This window comes from Falco biarmicus, chromosome 7 (assembly GCF_023638135.1).
Source record: "Falco biarmicus isolate bFalBia1 chromosome 7, bFalBia1.pri, whole genome shotgun sequence".
NCBI lineage: Eukaryota > Metazoa > Chordata > Aves > Falconiformes > Falconidae > Falco > Falco biarmicus.
The window spans coordinates 60,187,956-60,212,829 of record NC_079294.1 but is presented as its reverse complement, the minus strand read 5'-3'; the positions used below and the strand labels follow the sequence as shown (position 1 = coordinate 60,212,829).

The 24,874-nt window shown below is 43.7% G+C and overlaps 1 long non-coding RNA gene across 1 annotated transcript; it reads right to left on the bottom strand.

Annotated features, from left to right (window-relative positions):
* Positions 1–9,835: 9,835 nt before the first annotated feature.
* Positions 9,836–17,473, bottom strand: LOC130152194 (uncharacterized). The gene is made up of 3 exons (XR_008822911.1): positions 17,078–17,473; positions 14,797–14,870; positions 9,836–10,228 (listed from the first exon to the last, which is right to left on the bottom strand). It is a non-coding gene; the product is annotated as an uncharacterized LOC130152194 (long non-coding RNA).
* Positions 17,474–24,874: the final 7,401 nt, after the last annotated feature.

The following is a 24,874-nucleotide window of genomic DNA, read 5'->3' as shown; positions in this document are numbered from 1 at the left end:
GTTTAATGACATTTTACATAGGGAGAAAAATGTATTTGGAAGGAAATACCATTCAAAGAGGTAAGAAAAAAAAATGCTGTACTGTAAAATGCTTATAAGAGGAAAAAAAAATAATCTGACTATTCAGTTTTCAAAAGATTTCAGAGCTTGTCTGCCTGGTCTATGATGAGTAAACTAAAGAAAAATACCCCGATTCTAGATAGGGCTGAAGATGACCTTACAGGACCTTTATTGTTCTGGGAGACAAACTAAGGAAGGTAAAACAGGTGCTATTGTTAAGAAAGGGATATTCAGCCCTAGGATGATTAGGATTCTTCAAGCTGTAGAAATGCAGTCAGAAAAATCTGCAGCAGCTTTAACTTCTATTAATAGTACAGAAGCATGTTCTGGCATTAAAATAATGAGGAATGCTAATTCCAGATCCCTTTTGATCCCATCTCTCTCTGTCTTTTTTTTTTTTTTTAATGACATATCTATTCCTTTTATTTTAATGTTTCTGATTATTCTGGAGATAATTATTCATAAATAGTTTCCAGTAAAACCTGTTTAATAACCCGTTTTCATTTAGCATCCCCATGCAACACAATTTCTAATTACTTACATCAATGGTCACCTCTCAAAGATGACAGAGACCTCCCAGAAACAACACCATTACAAACACGCTTGCTGGATTCCTGGGCTCACAAGTCACAGTCTGCCTATTCTATACATACGGTTTCTACAGAACCCATTTGGTGGCTAAGCGCCATATAATGCTGGCATTTCCAAAGCAGTCTGATTAGATACCCATTTCCTGACTCTCCTTAAGGGAGAACTTTGCAGCCAGGAAATTCATTTTCTTTAAAAATCTTAGCTGTGTAATTGTTATTTTTTTAAAAGCAGATAATAGATATCTTGCCTGCAGGCAGAAAGGTCACCTAAAAGGATACTGCAGCACTAAGAGCTCTTTCAAACCATTAAAAAAGTCTTGATCAGCAATTCATATATCGAGAGACCCATGAAAGAAACCAGCACCGTGATGTACACCCAGTAGCTCCTCTAAAACATGAGCTTGAGACACCCACTGCAGCCAGCACCCTGTAAACAAAGGGAGCAGAGGAGCCCCAGCCCCAGCAAGCTCTCAGCCCACATTAGGAAAGATGTGGCAGGTATCGTTTGATCTCACAAGCCCTTCTGAGCTGCCTTGCTGCCTGTCTTTATAACATAGTGGAACACTGGTCCATGTGTGGGGTGCTTGTGCACTGCCAAAAAATGGGTAAAATTAAACAAGCAGATTTTTTTTTTCAAAAGTAAATACATGCCAAATGAGGAAGAGGTAGCAAAAAGGAAAACACACCCGTAAATCTGGTTTCATTTGTTTGGAGCGGTGGCCTCAGTGATCTACCCTGCTACCTACCAGCTAACTGTGATTTAATTGAATAAATATGAATTGTTAATGGGAATTCCTTTCCAGCGTTGCCTTCCAAAGAGAGAAATGGAAGATGACAGCCAAACACCTGCCAGCCAACGCAAGGAGGGAGCCACCACTTGCGCGGCTGTTCCCTTCTCATCTCTGTGTTATCAAAGCAGCAAGCGGAGCGCAGGCTGGTGCACAGCTTCTCTCCTCAGGCAGTTATCAATGTCAATCTTTATCTGTCTGGCTGCGACCACAAATAATGAATGCTAATGGGAGAGCATGTGTTCCTGTGTCAAGTATGGCACGTCTCATTTTGTGACTCCGGCTAGGAGCAGTATCGTTACAGCATGCTGGTGCAAACATCAGCTCACAGCAGACAGTTAAGTAGTGACCCGAAATTCCTCTACCTCAGAGAGCTCGCAACACAGAGGTACTCTGTACCTTCTCATTGTGCAACAGCGAGAAGAGAATGACAGTGTTTGATAGCCACAGTACTTTGGAGGGTGGTAGGGGACTTTTCTGGAAGCAGCAAGTTCAGTACAGCATCATGCAAAGTACTCCTAACTACTAGTCCCATGTAGGCAAAGGGAGTGGAAGACACCAGAAAGCCCAGAAGTTAAAAAAAGCAGCATGAATGAAAGAGATTGCTGAAGGGATGATAAGGGGAGAGAAGACATTGCTGCCCAGATACAGGCAAGAAGGAAGTTCAAGGGCAAAGACAGTAAAGAACAGGCAACACTGACTGTCCCCTGTTCACCACATACGTGCCGCCATGCCTCGGGCCAACGTGGGCAACTTCACCTTGACTAAAAATAGAGAAGGGCCAGCGGTGCTGAGGGTACATGCAGCTCTCGATGTGTCTCCCAGTAGCTGCTTCCCAACAGAAAGGTGCCTCCTGTTTGACGCAGCAAAGCTCTGCTTGTTTCCATGTGGAAATAAGGTCTGCTCCTATCCATGTGGGTGAGAAAGAGCCTGACCAAACTGGCTTCCAAGGCATCTCAGCTTTACTGGAAGAGGCTCTGGGAGGGGATCCAACAAGAAGTATTTATTAGAGGGAATTTCAAAAGCTTAATGCGGAAGAGGAGACAGTAACACTGGGAATAATCAATAGAAGTACATCACTGGTACCTGCCAAAGTCGCAACCTTTACCTTGGCTCACCAGCCCAAGAGCAGCCAGACACCAAAGCTCTGCTCAGAGAGGACTGGTCCTAAACCCAGCCCAGCAGCCTCTAATGAAAAGCAACGCAGCACAGCTGGGCTCAGCAACGCGCCACACACGTACTGCACAGCGCAGTCGGATGCCCACTCCTCGGGTCCATCCCACGGCGTGTGGGGCGGGGGCTCCTCTCTGAACCACGCAGGCACTGCATCTCTGAGCGCCAGGCTGGCATCGTGCAGGGGCTCACTGAGCCCACAGCCAGTCTCTTTGGAAGTATTTCAAATGACAAGCCATATGAAAGACTAAAGCCTCTAAATGAAGATTAGTCACTGCAATTCCTTGTTAGCAGGTACTGTAAGTAAAAGTGTGTTTCCAGTTTAGTGAAGCAAGTGCATATTGCTTTTAACTTACCCTCCAAAGCGCTGTCACCTGTCAAAGTTTCTTCGCTAAGTCATGACACCACACATCAGAAGCACTGCAGATGCAGACATGCTGCCTCGTGGCAAGGGGCTGACATTTCCTGGTGAGGACCCACAGCTCTCAGCTTCTACAATAGCAACAGCCTGCCAGAAAAATCACTACAGTGTCTCTTTGAGGAAAAAAATCCTGGAGATAAGAATAAAGAGCAACTAAAAAGCATATCCTTGGAGGTATACTGCAGCCTGGATAAAGATCATGTCAAATCACTTTTAAACCCAGCTGAGCCATCCAGTCCTGAGAGGAAGGGAGAAGAAAAGGAAGGGGGGTGGAGGTGGGGAAGAGAAGGAAAGGAAAGAAAAGAAGGAAAAAAGAAGGAAAATAAATAATAAATAAATAATACACCACCCCCCAAAAAAAAAAAAAAAAAAAAAAAAAAAAAAAAAAACCACAACCAATAAACCAACCAACACCCCCCCACTCTACAACTATCCCATCCACCCACCAAGCACTAGGGGGACCTAATCCCTTTATAGGCTTATTATCAGCTTCCCAGCTGAAGCACATCAAGCCATGGGGCTTCTAGTGATCAACTTCATTGCCACACAGCCCCTTGATATTCAGCTGCATAGAAAAGCAATTAGAGTCAAGCCTGAGCACTCTGTGATATTGAACGAATACTGAAAAATAGCATAAATAGCTTTTTTATTCAGTACCACCAGGCTAAACTTCCCTGCTAGCTTGCAAGTCATTTTTAACTAGGTAATTGAGTCTGTTGAAGCAGATGCTACCTTCTAAGAAGCTATTTGACTGTCTGCTGGCTAGAGAAGCCAAAATTCAACATGTGTCCAACTAACTCCTCTTCCCCTTAGCTCTGCTCTCACAGCTCAGGTGACAGCAGTAAGAATACCTGCCTTTATAATGTTATGTAGATTCATGCATAACTAGTAACAACTTAAACTAGGCATACATCTGCACACTGCAGCTCCCATAGATGTTATCAAGGCTAGTTTTAAACCAGCCCTGAAAGTGATGGCAACAACACAAGTTAATTACCAAAGGTTTTAACCAGGTTCTGGAGTGGATTTTACAGCTGGAGTGAACACATTGTCAAAATATCCCTATTAAAGCTCATGAATATGTGCCTGAGGCTGTCACCCAAGCCCAGACACACCCCTTGGTTACACCAAAATAACACATCAGGAGCTGGTCTCCACTACTCACCTCCACAGAGAGCTGATGAAGGTATCTCAATCCATCACAGCTCATTAGCAACCCAGGACAGTGGCAGCTCTGTTGTTTTATTTTGACCAAACCTGGCAGGGACAGTGTCTCTTTGTTCCAGTTTTGATGTATCTGTACTTTCCCTCCCCTTTCCACACACCAGTCACTCTTACAGGACAGATTTCGATCAAGCCCGGGTGGCCCGGGGATCTGGTGTGCCTTTGAGTCCAGGCACACCAACACTGCTAAGAACAGCTTGGCTGTTCTGCCATTGAAATAAAAGTACTGTTCTTTATAAATTGATTCTCTTTGCCTAGTGTTCAAGTATCAGCCCTGAAGAAGCGCTTGTGTGCCTACAGCTGTGACCATGGATTTTCACCGTACGAGCCACTCCAACAGAAGACGTTTCCTTCCGTGCAAAATTTGTCCTTCTGAAATAATATTCACTCAAACGCTGTTAACCACCAACACAGGGCGCTCAAAAAGAGCCTTTCAGGGACAAATTCTCATGTGTCTGGTGACAACCATTATCACCTGCACTACTATTAATGCCATTGATTTCTGGGTCTCAGGTGTCACTGCCTAAAGTATTATTTTGGGAAGTAGCATTTTTGTAGGTCTACTAGCAGAATAGAGTGCTTTTCAGTGCAAGCAAAGAACTCAGATTTGGTTCAGATGCTGATATTCAAGATATGTGGCACCATTCCCAGAGGCATTAGAAGAGGTTCTCTGAAAAACAACATGAGAAATGGATCCTCCCTTTTCTTCCTTTTCTGGTTTCCAATCCGCTACAAAGTAGTGATGTGTTAGAAAGCACCCGTGGAAACAGGGTAGTCAGGTAACTTGTCCTTTGCCTGCCAAAAAACATGGGTTTGAGAAGTACAAAAAGCTTACTGAACTACAAGGGGGTTTTGAACTCAAAAATAATAGTAATTTGCTGCTTTTAGCAATAGGACACGTTCTGCTGCTGCTTTTTTGTGTGTTCTTCACTGGTAGGACACTACTGAAAATAATCCATACCCATACGCACAAGGGCCCATCGACCTGCACATACGGCAGCCTCTCTGTTTTTGAAAACCTGGAGGCTTCTGGCTCTTTTCTTGCTATCCTGACCACACACCGAGAGCATTTCAGTGAGATTTTGCACCTCAGCTTAGAAGAGCTAGATCCTGAAAACCCAAGCTAAATTTCTCTGAGCGTTACCACTGACTGCAGATATTGTTTGGGTTTTTTTTTTTCCCTTGTATTGGTACAGAATACATATTAATAGCATTATATAGACGGTTTAAATAATTTCAGTAAGCAGCAGGTTGTTGCCAAAGGTATCAGTGAGCTGGTGACAGGTACACAACAGAAAGCAGGGTGGCACCTGGTAGCTGTGATGATGCACAATGATGTGGACTTGTAGGAACATCGTGACCAGCCTTCGAGGCTTAGGGATCCTCTGCCCCTGTGCAACTGCTGGCAAGTTCTCCCTGCAGATTAGCATATCAAAGCATATACCAACAAAAAAAATAACAAAACACGAACAATGAAGGAGACACGCCGAAACTGATTTGAGAAACCTGAAAATAAACACACCTGCTATCATTTCCCTTCGTGTGTACTTTCAGCTAAACATAAACAGCCCCGCAGAAGGCAAAACTGTGCTGGGATGGTTTGGGCCTGATTCTGCCTTAGACATGCTTTGTAATTCCACGGGTGACCGAGTGAGCTCGTAACTGAATATCCACCTGCCCACAGAAGATGTATGGCTGTTGTCGCTCCCAAAGACCATGTCTCGCCCCCCCAGTGCGGGTGGGCACCGCTCAGCATGCCGCACGCTGCCAGGCGAGCAGCCAGGGACGTGGCAGCCTCAGAGCCTGCTGCTCACCTCGGATGGCAGCGTGTGAACACGGGCTGGGAGCAGTTTAAATACATTAAGCAACTTCATTCTGTAAATGTGCGTAATATCTTGGCTACCTAATAATCTAATTGCTGCTTACTGTGTGTTTATCCTAACAGTGATGAGTATCAAAATTCTAGGAACCTCAAAATGATGCTTATCCAGTTCTTTGAGATTTTTTGTATCTTGATTTACTGCAACCTCGTTGCTTTCAATCCAAACCTGAGCTGACGCAATGTTAGAGAATCCTCTATCACGTTAGCATCTTTCTAACCCTATAGGCAAACAAATGATCTATTAATAAAGGCATCTTCAAATTCAAAATGGAATTATACTCCATACATTTGTTTTCTCTTAATTTAATCCAAATGAAAACCCTGAAAGGCCTATTCACCCCTTACAAAGGTTTACGAAAGGATAAAAAAAAATATATCTGCGGTATCAAAATAATTATATAAAACATTAGTCTCAGAAGAAAAGGCTGGGATCACAAAACCCATTCAGCTTTCAGATGTAATCTTTTTAATATGAGGCTAGATTAAACAACGTGAAGTGAAAGGGGTTAAGTATAAATCCATATAGCTGCCCAAAGTATTTACAGTGTGCATTAAATAAATCATTTCATGTGAAAGGACAGTTATTGTTACTGGAAAGGTTTCCTAATTCACTTTCAGATAAAAATAAAGAGGGCTGCATCTAGAAGCTTTGTACACTTTTTCCCTTCTGACAGCTTTCAACTGGCAGCATATTATTTGGTCGCTGCTACATACAAAGTGTCTTAATTAAAGGTTGTCTAAAAATACAGAACATTTTCACAACCACATCTGCCATTAACTCTTCTGACATTCTGGTGGCATTAAGTACCAGAAAATTCTCCTGGTACTGAATAGCGTGCTCTGCCTCACAGCAGTCCTCACAAATTTGAACAGCATGTGGCAAGCGGTATGCACCATCGGCAGGGAGGTCAGCACAGCCCGTTCCCCGGCACAGCGGCACGGCTCGCTCTTCCAGCACATCCAGGCTCCGCTCCCAGCAGAGAGACAGCAGCCTGGCACCACACCTGAAGCCTGGGATGCTGAGACTGCCTGGCAGCCTTGGACCGCATCCCAACAGGGCGCAGCTTGTCGCCGCCGCATCCTGGGCACTGCCCTCTGCTCGCCGGTCAGAGGTCCTGAGCCCACCTCAGCCCGGCCAGGGTTTCACCACCAGCTTACACGCTTCCCATGGCATCAGGTGGTGACGCAAACCTGCCCACAGCCAGCCCTGCCACCAACACATCCCTTGGCCACATGCAAGGGGAAGAGCTGTGGCCACTTCCCAACCCAGGTGGCTCAGAGGATGGGCGGCATCGTGAGATCTCTCCACCTTGTACTCAGGATAAAACTGATGCCAAAGGGACCAAAGCAGAGGAAATCCAGGAGTTCCATATGTGGCTGGTGATTTTATACAGCTAGGTTATTTATCCCGAGGAGACTTAATGAGAAACAAAATCACCGAGGTTATACCATAAGAAAAAAATTAAACCATTTTGCTTTTTTATGCAAACAAGTCATTCCACAGGCAGAATTTTGGAAATCTGGTTTTCTTCAGTTATGTCCTGTGTGTGCATAGCAAAGGGCCGGAATCTCGGGTGTCTGCTAATGCAACTGAACTAATACTGCAGCATTTTCCCTAAAGGGAACACTGATTTGTTTTCCCTCTGCTGGACTGTGTCTGCTTATGAAATCTGGAGGACTGCAATATCCTTCAGCTCTTCATCTCACAGTCAAATTTGATTCAAATCAGCCTTTCTCCACCATGTTATATCACAGAGGAGAAGCACTGGCACTGACCGCAAAGCGGGAGCATATACTTCATTTCCTCAAGAAGCTTGGCTAGAACAGGGCTAGTTCAACTCATTTCACATCGGGTACATATAAACTAGAGGGAAACACATACTGCCCACGGAATTCCTCTCTCATCCTGGCTACTTAGTCAAGCACTGTGGCTTGCTACATGTAAGCCATATGCAGTAAATACAGTTCATGGTTTAAGGAAAAGACCGACTTCCCAGTGAAATTAGGGAGGACTTTTCTTCCAAGTGCCATTCCTGTCCCCACATGCAACGTTGAACAAGATTAACTAGAGATATTTTTTTTTTACTCAGAAGACATTTTACTTCCTCCAGCCTCTGCCTCACTTGGTGCCCAAGGACTGTGACTTTTTAGACCAGAACTGTGCTACTCTCTAGCAAATGTTGCACCCCTAAGATGTACTCACTAGAAGAGAGATTAATTTATTAAACATCATGCAGGCAGTTTGTTCTTATTGAGGGTTTTCTGTTGTTTTGTGCAGGTTTTTTTTCTTAAAACCTAGAATGCCTAAGCCACTTGTATTGATTTTTTCAAAGGTTAAAATACCTCTAGTGGATGCGTCCTAATGGAGCATTCGAGCTCAAAGAACAAGCTGTGTGACTCACCAGCTGTTAAGCAACCTTTAATGCACATGATTCTGAGAACTGCAAGGAATATAACACTACAAAGTACCTTAGGCTCCCTGGGAAGATCCTGATAATAAAACCTACATTCTCACATTATTCCACTAGACAGATACGTTGATTGGTGGGATAGCTGGTGTCCTTGGGGAAAAGGTGTTCCCACATAAGTGGAGCATCAAACTAGAAGATTCCTTTATCATTCTGAAGGGGTTTCAAGGTAATTTATTCTAGTGTGAAAACTCACTGGAAAATTATTACAAAGCTTACTTATGTTACAGACCTTCAGAGGCAGGACTTACCTCTCCTCTGTGTTTGTACAGCACCTAACACAATGGTGCCCCAGCCCCAATTCGCATATTTCAGGTATTTATGCTAAAACTGACCTCTCATGCCCTTGTCATGCATTTTCTTCACTCACCATCTCCTCCGGAAAGACAACACTATTAGGAAAATCAGCTTTGATTTTTATTGACAATAATTCAGAGCTTCAAGAAGTTGAACAATTCTGAAAGCTCGCACAGAGGCGACAATCCCTCTGTGAAACTACAATAGAGAAGGTGAAATCCATATGAAGGACATGTAAAATGCAGGATGGTATGATTTGCAGCATGGTATGTTTAAAGGCAGTCATGGCAGAGGAAGAATTTTCACTGAAAAGAAAGAGAAGACTGGGACAAAAGCCAAAAAGTGGGAAAGTGCTCATGCCAGTGAGTTTCAGCTTAGTATGTCTATATTGCAAATGCTTCATGAAGATGCTCTTGGGTAAAACCTGCCCCAATAAATCGTTTAACCCCCTCTGTTCAGAAACAGACACTTGGTGAAGCAAGTTTCATGTTCTTCGGCCCTTCAGAAAGGCTGTTATTCTCACGGTTTCAATGGGGCTCACACCGTGCACCTTATCTCTTGCAAGACTGGCAGAGCAGCGTAAGCAGGACTATGTTATATCTGAGTTCACCGTTTGAAAAAGTGGAGAGGAAAGGGAGAAATGCCTATACCTCCACATCTCCTTGCTCTGTTATTAATGTTTTCAGCTGTTTTAAATTAAGATAAATGTCTAAAATACAATGGCATTATGTTTGAACTCCATTCAGTTCAATATAAGTAGATTTTAAACAGGAAACCGATGGTCCTTTTGAATGTGAAACTCTGTATTAGAACCAAATGTAGCTCTTTAATCTCATTTGGTACATACACTAAAGTCATTATTACTTTATGAAACCTTTTTAAAGATTTATATATTCCATTGACTTGGACTTATATGGCAACTGCTTTTTTCTTTCAGGTTTAAAATTAAAACAGAAAAAAAAAAATCTTCAACATTCTCAGAACTGTTTTATTTCTTTCTTGGCACAGAAAGCTGTTAAATGAAGTCATTTTCTCCATTGTGCGGCAAAGCTACAGCTACTTGTGTGTCAGTCAAAATAGACTTTACCCAGAAAAGTCAGAGCTGCTTTGTTACTGTAAAACCGAGGTTAGTCTCATTGTTCCAGTCACCAGATATAACCTCTGACAGGGAAAACCGAAGTGCATACTACTGCTGTTAACTAGATTCTCTTACTCACGCCGACAGTCTGGCAGTCACGGTGGCACTGAGCATGGAGTAACGTGGCCGTCACAGCCTGAGCAGAGGCTCCAAATCCAGCCTGCCGGGGGTAGGTATTTCCCCATACCTAAGAGAGAAAAAGCTATGCAAGAATTTTAACACATTCAATGCCCGAAGTAGGTATTTGCAAAGTCTATGGATTATTACACGAGAAGCAACCAGAATAAGGGCATTCTCCATTGGACCACTCAGAAACGTGTCCTGATTTCTATGAAAACCATAATGTCATAAATAAGCTAAATAAATATTCCTAGAGGTATAAAGTAAATCAAACAAAGAATACAGCATAATAAAATCCAATGAAGAGAGAAACCTCACAGGCATATTGTTTGAATACTTGTTTCTGTTTCGGTTAACTGACGGTCTGCATTGCAATTACTGGAGACTGCACAGACCTCAAGCAAGATCACATCGCCGTCACGCTGGGTAACTCGTAAACACAGAGAAGCTCTGCTCCAAAGGATGGACGGCAGAAAGCACAGCCGTCGGACAAAGCAGCAGAGCAGCACTGCTCCCTCCACCAAACCAGAGAGGGAGACACAGGGGCGTTCAGTGATCTGTATCAAATCAGAGATGATGGTTGGAGCAGATCTGGGACCTGAAAGCAGATCTGCCGCAGCCCAGTTAAGTGCCTGGTCCAGAAGCCACGCTTTTACTGGATTTTTGCTTTTGTTTTTCTCATGTGATTATGTACAGCTTAAATTGTGCTGTAGCCAAGCGAGACTCCCAGGTCATTGGCTCACCTGGGAAAAACAGAGAGAAATGGTAAAAACTGAACCATATTGAGGGTCTCTCCGCCAGCACCCAGGCTTGGCTTGGAGAAGGTACAACGGTGTCAGGCTCCTTCCCAGCACCATTCACAGTTAATTGAGGGATTTTGAAGGAAGGGTGGTTTCTAGGGAGCCAGTGTGGGCAGCAAGGTCAGAAAATTCCCAGTGGTGAATCCCAAGCAAGGTTTGCGCAAGCACCAGTGCTGAGCCGCTCCCATGGGAGGAGGGACACGCATTCTCCAGAGGGGGAAAGGAAAAGTCGTATTTCTCACAAAGAAACTGAAAACGCAACTGAATGGATTCTGATCTCTGACTTGGGTGACTTCCTCTCCCTTCAAATAGGGCAGATAATGAGGTTTAAACCTCAGTTTAAAAGCTCATCTATAAATAAGCAAGCCTTCATTATCCTTACGGATTTCATTTTCATCCAGTATGGCTGCAAACGTCACTGATGTCCAGCAGCCGCCCAGAATCGGGCAGAACAGCTCACTGGAGTGGGGCACTACTCAGCGGACAGGTGGAAGAAGCTGTCTTCTATACAACTGTTACTGTCACCAATGTCCGTGGATAAAAAGACCATTAGGAAGCCAATACCACCCTGTACCATGAAAACACATGGCTGAGACCTGCTCTACCAATTCCTTGCCTGCAGTTGTTTCTTGTGGCATGAAGAAGACTAAATCAAGAGAGAGCAGTCACCAGAAGCCCTCCCCAACCCTCAGCTCACCAAGAAAAAAAGACAGACACCTCCAAGCAGTTGCCACCTTTGCCACAATTACCCCTTTTCGTCTACAGATTTGAACAAGGGCAGCCGTGCAACACACACACACCTGGGCAACCCTCCCTAGGAGGAACTGTAAGGAGAAATTTATCTTGCATCTCTTGCAGTCACTCTTTTTTTTGTTGGGTTTGTTTTTTGTTTGTTTGGGTTTTTTTTTTTTTTTTGGGGGGGGGGGGGGGGAGGGGGAACCCAATCTTTGTGTTAAATATCTTTTAATGAAACTACATATGGAACAGTTTGACCAAAGCTGTAGCAACAGAAGATCATGAAGCCACCTGTTCAGTTACTCCTACAGAACAATGTGGGAAGCGCCTTAGGAGCAAGCCTAGGACAGCAGCTTTCCCCCCGGATGCTCCCAGCCCATCACACAGCAGCAGATACCAGTTCCTCCAGATTCTGACTGACCGGGCACTGAAGGGAGAAACCACAGAGGGACATGGCACCGGGACCACACTCAGAGGGGTTTAAAATCCTGTACCGATATTTCCATCTTCTCTTTTTGTTCCAAACTGTCTTTTATGCAGAAAGGAGACCTACCTCTCCTGACACAAATAGTAAAAATGGGGAAAACCAATGAAAATTAACGGTCTACTTTTTTTCAATAAAAATTAATGCTCTATTTTTTTAGCAGTGATGTCTCCTTATTCCACAAAACACACATTACCCTTTTCTGATGACCCAATTTAAGTGGGCCCATTTATTATACGGAAATTAGCCTCTCTACTACCCTTTTGCTACTTCACAACTGAACCCACTTAAAGACAGTTCTTGATTAAACACCGCTTATCCATCACCTTTACTTTTAATGACTTTCCAGTTTTGAGAGAGTGAAGAATAACATGCTGGGATCAGCGTTCCTGCGGAGGATACCCATCCCCTCGGCTCCGCGCTGCTGTCCAGGATACCCATCCCCTCGGCTCCGGGCACCCCAGAGCGCCCAGTTTAGACACAATTCAAATGATCAGGAATTGGTACCCAGGCACCCTGAGGAGCCCGGGCAGAGGGAAAGCACCAGCTCCCTGTCATGCCAGGGAAAAGCCCTTTCTCTCTACTCCCTGTGAGTGTCCAGAGCAAAAGTTTGGTTCACATCCAGCCAAAGAAATACTCTGCTCAAAGGGAGTTCCCATACACTACCAAGTTATTATAGTGCCCACCATGCTCCTTTTCAGCTGTCTGAGTTGCAGACACAGAAGACCTATGCAAAATGTATAGTCCCCAGTATAGCTGTTCAGGCAGAAAATGTTCACTTGTTCTCATACATCTTTCAGCAATCCATTTTGTTAAAGGCAGAAATTATATTGTACTAAGTTAAACTGATACCATGAGAAACACACCTTTAATATGATTATTTATTTTTTTTTACAGTTTCTGCTAGTAGAACTGAACCCAGTCAGTGTTAAGGTAAAACTAAATGATGGTAAGACATAAGCCAACGTGGGACCTGATTACAGCCATCGGTGTAGCTGTACTGGCAGAAAACATCGCCAGCTCAGAGGAGAGCAAAAGCACCTCTAGCACAAACTACTAGAGGCTTCTTGATTTTGGGAAACCCCTTCGATCCCAGCAGAGATTAAAATTATAAGGCAGCCTCTCTAATGCTAGGCCCTAAAGAGTAGTAAGTCCATAAATTCAAGTCTTCCCCAGCTCTTCCCAGCCAGTCCCCAGGATGCTACCCCCCACCCCCCTGCCCCTCACAGCTGGGATGCAGAACAGGTACAACAGTTGGGCTCAATGATCCTTATGAGTCCCTTCCAACTCGAGATATTCTATGATTCTAACGCAGCCTGGTAATGATGCTCTTTTAGCAAATAACTGGAGATTTCCTTGACCATCTTCACCTACGTATGCCTGGTACTGGTGCCAGTCTTGAAGTGAGTGACCAGCTGCCATCAGACAAGTACCTTTCATGGACCAGGCCCTGGAAAGGCATTGTTCAAGTGAAAGGAAGTTACATTAATGAGACCAATGAAGAGTCACACTATAATATCTATATATATAAAAAGTGACATATATATATATAAAAAATAGCATATACATATATATGGCCCTATAAAAAGTATGCCAGTCTCTTCCCACCGTGGCCCTGTCCAAAAATGTTTGTGTGACCATCGCTTTCCCATTTATGTGGGACATTTGGTTGTCCTGTTACTATGCATATGCTGCCAGATTAATTACTAGTGGGGCAAATGCAGCCGAAGCGCACAGGAGCAGGGTGGAGAAAAGGACAACACAAACGTATCAGGTGTAGAGAAGAGCCAGAGGTTTCTGGAAGGAGGCACAGAGGGGAGGCAGAGCTGGCTGGAGGAAGCCTTTAATGCCCATTTGGAAACCAGCAGAAATTTCAAGTTGGCTCCAGGGAATGCAATCAGCTTTAACACAAACTCAGATATTAACCTACCATTTCAGGTGAGCTCATTCTTCTCTAGCTTGTACTGGAAACATCTGCAGTTATTTTTTCAGAATTAAAACTTGTATACAGTTACATAAAAAAACCCAACAAACCCAAACCAATTGCTTCCCCACAATTAAGTTCCAAGTGCAATTTGAGGCTCTCCACACACAGCCACAACCGGTCCACACCCCTCACGTGCATCACAGTGCCTGCCAGGCTGCCCACCATGTGCTGAGCTCCTGCCCTGCTCAAGCCAGGGTCACCAGGGGCTCAGGACTTGCAAACCTGAACCCCAGGGAGCTGTGCCAGCCACCTGAGGAGAAGCTGAATCTGCTTTTATGGTATTAGGCAATGTTGTGACCACTGGATGAAAAGCACCGGGGCAATGAAAATTCACCTTGGCTATACAAACTTCTTTTAAAATTTTTAATGGGGTAACTCTGCACCAGAAGACTTCATGCCAGATCAGCTGCTAACCTCGTCTGGCTCACTGTCAGCCGCTCTCCCACAGCAAGCATAAAACTAATCTGAAAACATAAAGCTGCAAAAACTTTGCATTATTCATCCCAGCTAATTTGACAGAAGTGTGATTGCACTGTGCCTCTTGATTCAGATCAAATTTATATTACCGGGTGATAACCTGCATCATGAACAGCCCCTTATTAATGATCACGACACCTGTGAAAACATACCATGCCTCAGTGTTGTCTCGCATCCATTCTCTTCAAAAGCTAAGGAATTGCCTGGAGTCTAATCAAAAGTTATGCTAAAAAAAAAAAATAATAAAAGCAAATTAAACTCACAGCATGGAAATTGCTTATTTTTGTGCCATCTAAACCACTGATTGATCAGCTAGCGAATTCCCCCTTAATTTCCCATAGTCAAGCAGCTTTTAGAGGGCAGTGCTAGTGGTTCTCAGTGCGGATGCTACATTGCTGTGACTTTTCCAAGAAAAGCCCTTTCTCTACCTCTACCTGACACTTGGCTTCTCCCTTGATGCTGCTTTCTCATCATACCTTCATTTTCCTCCATTTTGCCACATCTGTTACATTTGTGCTTCTGAAGCAAGCCTCCCCCTTTCCCACTTGCATGCAGAAGAGTATCTCCAGACTGGTTTGTACTAGTAGGTTTCCCCTCAGTATTAAACCCCTTGAATTTAGAAGGTTTAGCAGCACCTGTCTAGATAGGTACCAGCAGATGATCCAGGTGATTGCAAATGCTCATTTCCCTAAAAGAAACCACATCTCACTGTGTGACTGGAATGGCTGGACTCAAAACTTGTATTCCACCTAATTGCCTTCCCTGTCTTTTGCTTCTCCCTTTGTGCATGCAGGTGCACACTCAGGTAGCTGCTTGTCTTGAGTTAAGTCTCTGCTTATCTGTGCCTTGGCCTGTTCTCTCTGGTGTTATTTGCTGTTTCCCAATCAAATCTCTAATTTCTAGCTTGCTTTCAGCTGTTGATGTGACACAGCAAAGGAGAAGAAATCCCTCCAGCCCTCTTCCCATCAGTCTGGTCTCTGAGGGTTGTACCAATAGGCTGTTTACATCCCCATTCCTCAAGCAGGATGTTTTAAAAGGATGTGTAGTGGGCTGCAGCTCAGAGCCAACTCTTTAAGTCATCTCCATCTTGCTCAGTCAAGGTTAGCATCAAAACCTTGCAGAAACCCACAGTCTGAAGCAAAATTGTCACATCAGATCATCCTTTTACCCCTGGGCATCCCTACTGAGAGGTAGCTTTTCCCCAAGCCCCTTCCCGGTACGCAGCCCAAGCTGTGCTTGCTCTCCCTCCCTAGGAGAGGTCTGCAGGCACATGGTCCCTCCTGGACCCAGGGCAGAGACAGCCCACACATCACCCTCCTGCCAGAACACAGCTGAAGTGGTGGGGAAAACAAAGGTCCCTGCAGATCCTGCAGCACCAGCCAGAGCTTTAGGGAAGCGCTGGAGGGGTCATTCCTGGACTCCTGGGCACCCTCCTCCCACGGTGTGCCTCTTCCATTTCACAGGGCACTCCCAGTTACGGGAGCTGGGGAACAGAGCAGCCAGGCCACTCCAGCCCTATGGGGCCAACAGCCCCTACGATAACATGTTGGGTTTATTTCTTTCAAAAATGTTTTCATTTTTTAAGAGGGTCATAAGCAGTATAAGAAAAAATAAGGTAGGTACGTAAATAATATATATACAATAATACAAGCAATACCAGCAGCAACTGAAAATGGACAATTTTTTGTAAACATTTCCATAGCAATAGAAAAAAATCAAGTTAATCAGGTCTGTAAATGGAAAAGTTTTGCTATATTTTGGTGAGTCAGTAAGACAAAAAAGAAATGGCCTGGAGTCTTCAATGTTAACAGTTTTTATTCAGAAAAGGTAATCCAGAAAAACAATTTGTACAGATAAATGGGTTGGAAACATTGGTTTCCAGGGGCAAGCCCTGTACCACCACCACAGTCTTCCACACTGACACAAGAGAACAAAAAGAGCAAGGCAACATGAAAAAAACATGACTGATCATTTCCAATTCCAGGTGTAGACCTAAAGATAGTGAAGAGGAAATGAATAAATAACTAAGCTTTTAATAAGTGCATCAGTGCAGGAGAGACCTGACAGGATCTAACGCAAATAGGAGCTGCTGCACTCCAGCCTGGCTTTTGCACCACACCAAAAAAATCCAGTAACACACTGAAACCAAAACTTGCATCCACCAGCAAGACCAAAGCCAGGCTCTAACTGCCTGAAAGAAAGAAGCAAGGGGGGGGGCGGGGTGGGAGATAAAAAATAATGTAAATGTGGTGTATCACACTGAGGAGAGACAGAAAAGTATCTGGAGGAGCTTCTTCAAAGGGCACAAATCCCCTTTCTCTTCCAGTTCATGATATTACACACAGACCACTTGAATAGCCTTTACAACAGGAAAAGCATGTTTCTGACCGAGACAACATGCATTCCCCGAGTTATCATCCACACAGAACATACCTGCTCCGTGAAGCCTGACATGTGTGATCACACAGGCAGAGAAAGGTTTACATGCTGTCCGGGCAGCAAATGTACATGGCAGGAAAATCCTGGTTCCACTGAGGGCAGAAAGTGCCCACTGCCGTAGGTAGCTTAGGATTCACCGGGACTTCTGATACTCCGAACACTTGAATGCATCAGGGCAAATCCTCACCGCCTCTCCGCAGCAGCTTGTCTGTACACCACCACGTCCCGCGAGGCGAAAGGAGAGAGCTTGGACAAAACACATACAGGAGCTTTCTACACACTCTCTGTTAAATAAGTCTTACCTGCGAAAACACACACACACACACAAAGAATTTTGCAATTACTATCTGATAGTAATGGTAATCCAACACGACAGTAGGTCTAAAAGTCAATATATGAAGTCTGCTGGTAAATATTATTGAAAATGACACTAATCAATTTACTCAACTTTTCAATAACCCAGCACGTAAGATATGCTCGTCTTGCACAAATTGTCATGCAGTTTTTCAGCCATGTAGAAGAGCATCTCTGGTACAGCGCGGATGTTGGTATGCAGTATGCGCTGTTGACATCAGGAAAGCAATCCTGGAGTGATTGGTATGTCTCCTAATACAATGCCATGTAGCTATTCAGCTCCTGGAATTCAGTTTTATGTGATTCAATCAGCTCTAACAAGAAGAAATAGTAACACATTAAGCAAAGTTCTGAGAGACCAACAAATCAAAATGTTGTTTCACTGCAGGCACCTTCAGCCTAGCTGTGCCACATTTCTTAGTGGCCCTGGGTTTCTGTCCCAGTACAGAGAAATTATTGTTAAACACTAGGGATTAACCACCCTTGCTAATTCTGCAGCATCTAACATCACAAGATGCTTCACGTTTCTATTATGCTCTCCAATCCAGAATTCTAAGCATGTTTTCATGGAAGTTATCTTCACAGCGCCCTAATACAGAAACCCAAGACCATTTCCCTGTTTAATAGCTAAACTGATAGGAGAAATTCAGGGATTTATTTACATCAGAGAGCACAGCTGCAAGACCAGCTCTTAACTTTGTCCTGTACGTCCCACAAGACCCTAACAAGTGTTTTTGCTTGGTATGATATTCTTGGAAATGCTTGCAAGCACCCCAAGGATGGTTTTTCGTTTCAGTTACCCCATCAATTCATTTACACAGTTTGAGCTGCCTGCTGCTCCAAGAACACCTGACCCATCCATCAGAAGTGGCCATAGGAGCATCCTTCACCATGCTGAAGAAACACCACACATCTTAGTATTTCTGATTGCTTTACACTGCTGAAATAAAAGACATTTTTGCTGTAGAGCGAGCTGTGGCATGCTTCATCAAAAATCCTATTCAAGCCACGGCACTGAGCTGGTCAGATTCAGCTTTCATTTACAGCACTGTCAGGCTGTGGATAATTCATATCACTCGCGTGAATTTGCTCTGCTTTCAGAGACTCCCTCTCTGAGGAATCTGACCGAACAGGTCTGCTTTTCTCTCAAACACACTCACTTCAGATACATGCAATTACAATGATGTCACCAGTGTTAACTGTGATTTATACTTGCCTGCAATCAAAATTAGATGCACTCCTTATAAGAAAAGAAGAGAAATTCAACAGTAAAATACAAAGGGTCAGCTCTGCTCTTGCAAATCACGGGTCTCACAAATCTCCATTTATCCGTGAAAAGCATAATCACTATGCATTTGCAGGTGTTAACAAGAAGATTCACCAGTTTTTCTGATTTGCCATTATTTTATTGCCACTGCATCCATTACCTTAGCCTCAGAGGTGAAGTCTTTCTGAGCCTATTGGCCAGTTTCCCGAAAGAGATAATAAATCCTTATTTATCGTTTATGCAATTTTTAACAAATACACTGGCATTCCAATCTATAATAAAACTACCTTCAAAACCAGCCCAGGGCTCTCACGATTGCTGGGTTTTGATGTTTGAGGAAAATTAGAGTTTAGACGGTAAACTGACAGTAGCTACCTATTCCGGCACAGCAATACGACAACCATCTCTCCAATAATTCCCTCCACCTCCCGAATGCTTAAGACTGTACGATGCAAAAACATTCAGTTCAGCAAGAGGAGAGGTGATACGGGGAGCAGAGGGGATTACAGAGGATGGGTTGATCCCGTAACTATAGGAAGCCCAGCGGCTGCAGGAAAGTAGCAGCTAGCGATGGTCAGCCAGGCACAGGCTACCTGCACGTCCCCCCGAGGTGAATCGGCCCCTCTGATCGGAGCAGAGAGACAGGGCGCGCGTTTGAACTCCGCCACAGGGCTCAGAGATGCCCCCTGAATGATTTTACCAGGGATGGGCCAGGCACAGCAGTACGGCAGCCATAGCCCACCGGTGCCAAGCCTAACCGTGGGAGCTGCTCCGTGGGGAGCAGTCTGCTCCTTCCTCCCCGGCACTGGGGAAGGGCTGCCAGCTGTGCGCAGCTGGAAGGAGCTGCAGGGTGGATCTGTGTCCCTTCCAGCAGGGATGGGGAGTGACAGAGCTGGGTCTCGCCAGGCCAGGGATGGAGATGACCGGTGTGGCTCTGACCTAACGCCCACCATGGAGCGCACCTCGAGGTCCTGCAGCAGCTGGCAGACAGCAGGCTCCGGCGATTCCCAGAAAGAGTTTCCAAGCTTCTCCAGGCTGAGGAAAGACTCCTTTTTCCTTCCTCTCTGCTTCTGGATGATCCAGGCTGGAAATGACAAACCAAGAACACTAAGAAGCCGCAATGACACCTGAAGCTTTGCAGGCTGACACTAGTTCCAGCAAAATCCCCATGGATCTGCATGAAACCCTAAGGTGGGCTAAGCTTCTTCATGTGAAAATTCCCCCCCAGGTTAAAGGATACTCACTGATGATGCTGTAGATTTGGGGGGGCACGGGGTGGGAGTGGGGAGGGATTAAAAGATGGTTGTGGTATTACTGTAATTAGCAGCTGCATTGTAGAGGAACTGATAACACCCAGCCAACATAAAACACCATCAGCTGACAAGTGACCTCAGCAATTTGGGGTTTGGGAGTAGAACTTTTTACTTCTGGGAGAAAAAGAGAACAAAGGGTGTTTTGGTGCTGTCGTGTCTCTTTGCCCTCTACTTAGAAAAGTCACACCCAGCATCTTAAAAAACAAATTTTCACCAGCGCTTAGCCTTTAATATATGCCGGCGTTAGTTGATACTTTAAAAGAGGGAAAACTTTTTAAGACAATAACGCATGACGGGAGATGCACGCAAAGAAAGATGATCTTAAGCAATACTAAAAATAAATGTAGCTTAAAAAGATCTCTTAAAAGCAGCTGTTGACGTTAGAGATTCAATTAAAACATAATTAGTTATATATTCTCCTTTGAAATGAACAAGCATATTACAGCCTTCATCTGCAATGAATTGTCTTTTACACTCATACCTTGCTTTTGCCTGTAAAAAAGGTGGGTTTTTACAGGAAGTGTTGTAAAGATAGGATAGTTCCACCTAAAATTTTACAGTAAAAGAAAACATAAAGTGATTTTTTTTAACCTCCTGATACAAAACCATATTCATTGTGCTTGCAACGTTCTTAAGATACCTCACAAGTGTTCTTAAATGCACACAACAGAAGAAAAGACAGAGATAAATGGATGAGGGATGGTGCTTGCAATAAATTAGGATTCTGAAATAGGTCACTAAGGACTAAATCAATCCGACTCCTTAATTGTCATTTACCTGAAAGAGAAATGCACTGTAAACTGTTCACCCTGCATGGATTTGTACAGGCACTGTGCAACCAATAGCTTTCCCTGGGGCTAATGCTTTATGGAAGCACCATTGACCTGGTTTTCTATGGAAACTACACGGATGTTTTCAATTCCAGCGTGGAACTGCAGCCTAGGTCATAGCCATCAAACTCCACATTAGACATTCATGCAGCATTAGGCGTCCCATAGCTGCCAAGGGCCACACAATGAGACATTGTCTGACCAAAAAGTCATATAATTAGGCTGATGGGAACAACACCAGCAGATAGTGCATTGAGCATATCCTAATTTTGGATAGGCCATTCTTCGGCTGTCTGACTACCAGTTAGCTGGGGAAGAAGTGAAGCCTGCTGTTATCGACAGACAACTTTGCTGCTAAGCCAGAGTGATGATGAAAGGGCCATTTGGCTTGAAAATCACCATTGGGGAAAGGAAGGGCAGCCATATAGCAGAGATTCACTCAGAGACAAACAGGAGACCCTGCTTTTAATTCCTTTTTGTTTTTGCAGAGTGGGTGACCCTACTTTCTGGAAGCTGTCTCTTTAGCTAGAGCTGCAGCGTTTTGCTACACCGGCTCAGTAACGGCCCGGCATTCATTATAACATCTAACACCGAAAGGCTTTAGAGGCGGCAGTCGGCAGGATGAACGCAGAGCTTGTGTCAGGGGGAGAAGTGTGAAATTCCTCTCATTAGCAGCGCTGCACGTTTGTGCGCAGACTGGCTCCTTAAAAGACTGACCTCCTGCACAGCCAGGGGAGAACTTTCCAAGAACCATGTGATTCCAAAGACTGAGGATATTTTCTGCCGGAGTGGGTTTTTGATTTAAATTAGTCATAGAAAGTTACATTTTTGTGGCCCGAAAACATCTTCAACTGTGTCAAACACGAAGCGGTTTCACAATTGCATGCGACTGACTTTTTGGTTTTTTTAAAGATGTGACACAAGGAGAAAGAAATAGGAATGTTTGTGATGCTTTAAACCTCTCGCCTGCACTTGTGCAACACTTGCAAATAATTCCAAAAAATATCTTGTGACTTACATTTCCAACAACAAAAAGCGTGTTGAGTCGTTTAGGAATGTGATCGGTCTCTGGAAAGCATAACAACTACATTCACCTCACTGTCAACTGCGTATTCAACATTATGAAAAATTAGGTACATGTTTCATCATATTTAATTACAGCAAAGCTCTGACAAATTCCACTGTTTCCAGCTCATCTTGCCATTTTATAACACGTGGACTAAGACCTGCACAGCTGTAGACATATCATTATGCAAACAGCATCCCAGCCACCAGTAGTAAGAATAGATCTTATTATGCATATAAATTACGAATAATTTCACAACATCAATTGCCTTCCGATGCTTCATGATGCAGGACATCACTCCCCCCATCCTCCCCCATGCAGGAAAAGCTCCGCTCAGTAATATCCAGCCACATGCACTGGGATTACTAGATCGGTGCTCTATGCTTCTGTATAACGCCAGCGTATTCATCTCCATTACAAGAGGGCATCGCATTTTAAGGTGTTAGTCATGTTACACCAGAGGAGGCAAGAAAATTGCTAGCCAAAGTTGCCTTTCTGTATCCCCAGCAGAGCCTACCTGGGCTGTACACACAGCACTGGGATCACCCATTTCTCCTAAGCCAAGCCCACCACGCCTGCGAGCACCACGGGAGGGGGATTCTGACACTCACTGTGTAAGATGGTTCAAATAACCTGTCAAACCAGAAATCTGAAAAAAAACCCCACTTCACAGATTTCAAATATAATGCTGCTCTGTTTGATCCAGACCAATACGATTTCCACTTGCTGGCTACTGGGAACTGATTAATCAGGAAGCATCAGTAATAATATTTTGTACTTACATCGGGACTTCCACCTCAGGATACTTCAATAATGTCAATTAATTGATCTTCACAATACTGCCTGTAAGTAGGTGTCATTAGTTCATTCACAGATGGAAATCCTGAAGCATGTAAAAGGTGAAATTAATTAGCTGAGATGATAGGATGACTCAGTAGCAGAACTAAAGATCCTGAAAAAGACTCCTTTTTTCTGACTCCTAAAAGGGCATGATTTACCTGCCCTTTGCAGTTAAATCGTGGAAATAATTTCCAAATGTGTAACAGAAACTTCTGTGACTCTATCAAAACTGCTATTTATAGGTCATGCACTCGCTGAAATTTTCCTTTGATTAAAATAGCTTCTTCTGCTTAGCCCACCCATCAAAACACAAAGAACATCAAAACCAAATAAAACCTGCGAGTAGATCTATAATGAACTGGAGTATTGCTACTGTTTTCTCAGGTTTACATTAAGGCTCTTTTGCAGAGGGTAAAAGTGAATAAAACGTAAAGACTAAGGACAAAACAGGAGATGACAGACTACTCGCCCACTCGCGGCAGTCACGCTTACAAGGCAATTGCCATTCATGCTAATGTGAAGTGGGCCACACAGCTCTGCCAGGTACAAAAGGCAGAAGAGCCCTTATACATAAGGGGAAAAAGCACTTTACTGTATTTTATCTCCATCACAAGTGGAACACCAGTAATGAGGGACATCGAAAATCTCTTTTTGTTCTCCATTTAAAACTAACAAGGGATTTCTCTTGGTGCAATCTTATCAAAGGCTATAAATTTCTCGAGGCAGCTAATCAATCACATTTGTAGTGGTAGAGGCGTAAGACGTGTTTAGTGCGAACGTATTTAACCCACTGATTTTCTTAACCAATAATCTTCTCACCAGCAGAGAGCTGTAAGATGTCACAAAAGATACAGCAAGAACTTACCCACCAAAAAGCCCAACAAACCCACGCTGGGGAGAAGTATCTGTGTGCCTTGGGTAGGAGTTTATAGGCAAACAAGCCTTATTTACTGGAGTTTAATTTATGGGGAGAATTCAATCCTGATCAGCTGCTGCTGTTGGTTTCATGGAGCCAAACGCTCCGAAGCAGGCAGCCTAGGATGGACACAGGTGGTTCTGTAGCCACAGCCCCACCTGATAATCCTTAAGGCCACAAATTCAACCTCACGCGATGGAGGCTATTTACCAAGACTGCTCAAATCTTACAAGACTCCGGCTATATGGTACTTACAATATTGTACATATACGCATGTGTATATCTAGAGCACAGTCAGTGCTGCACAGAGTTACACTTACAGAGTGTACGGATAATATTAAAGAATAATCCATATACCAAATGCTGACGTGTTTTTGATACAGCTTCATCGCTATACAAGCACATCACGATACAACCTAATTCACAAGACAGAATAAGCTTTTTACTTTTTAATCAAAGTTAGAAATTAGATGAGATGTAATTATTTTACATATCCAACTGTGAAAGCTTCATTAAAAGCCTTAATATTAAGTAATAAAAATACAATAAAACTTTTTTTTCTAGCATTTCAGGGAGCTTCTGTCAACATTAATGCACTGAAAAAGGAAAGACTTTCTCATCTGTGATTTTCTGGAGGATTTTAAGCAGTCACCCATGTACACAAGTATATACTGAATATACGGTCACATCTATCTATCGGTCTATCTATAGATAGATATTTTCTGAGAAGAAAGCAAGAGAATGCAGTAGTTCTGAGGGTCTTCCCACATCACTCGCCGTTGGATAGAATGCTTGTTCACCTGCAAACTCGGGCCCTTTGGCATTTGCCAGGGGAATCATGAAAAGGTAAATCAGAAATTCAAATGATTCAGAAATTCAAATGATTATACAGACTGAAGCATCCCTTAACTATCCTAGATTTTAAATAGTCTTTGTTCTATAACTAAATCATCTCTACTAGAGAGACAACAGGTACAGGAAACACAAATAAGCAGAGGCAGGGTGAATAATTACTTTTTTGCTATTTCTAGATTAATTAAACGCAATACTCACCAGCACGCTCTTCCAGCAGCAGAATTCCCATTCACTTCAGTGACAGCAAAGCATCATTTCAATTTCCAAAATGGCAAAACAACGAGAATGGAGAAAAAAAAAAGATGGGTGAGGGGGCTGGCAGAGAGGAGTGAGAAACATCAAACAAAAAG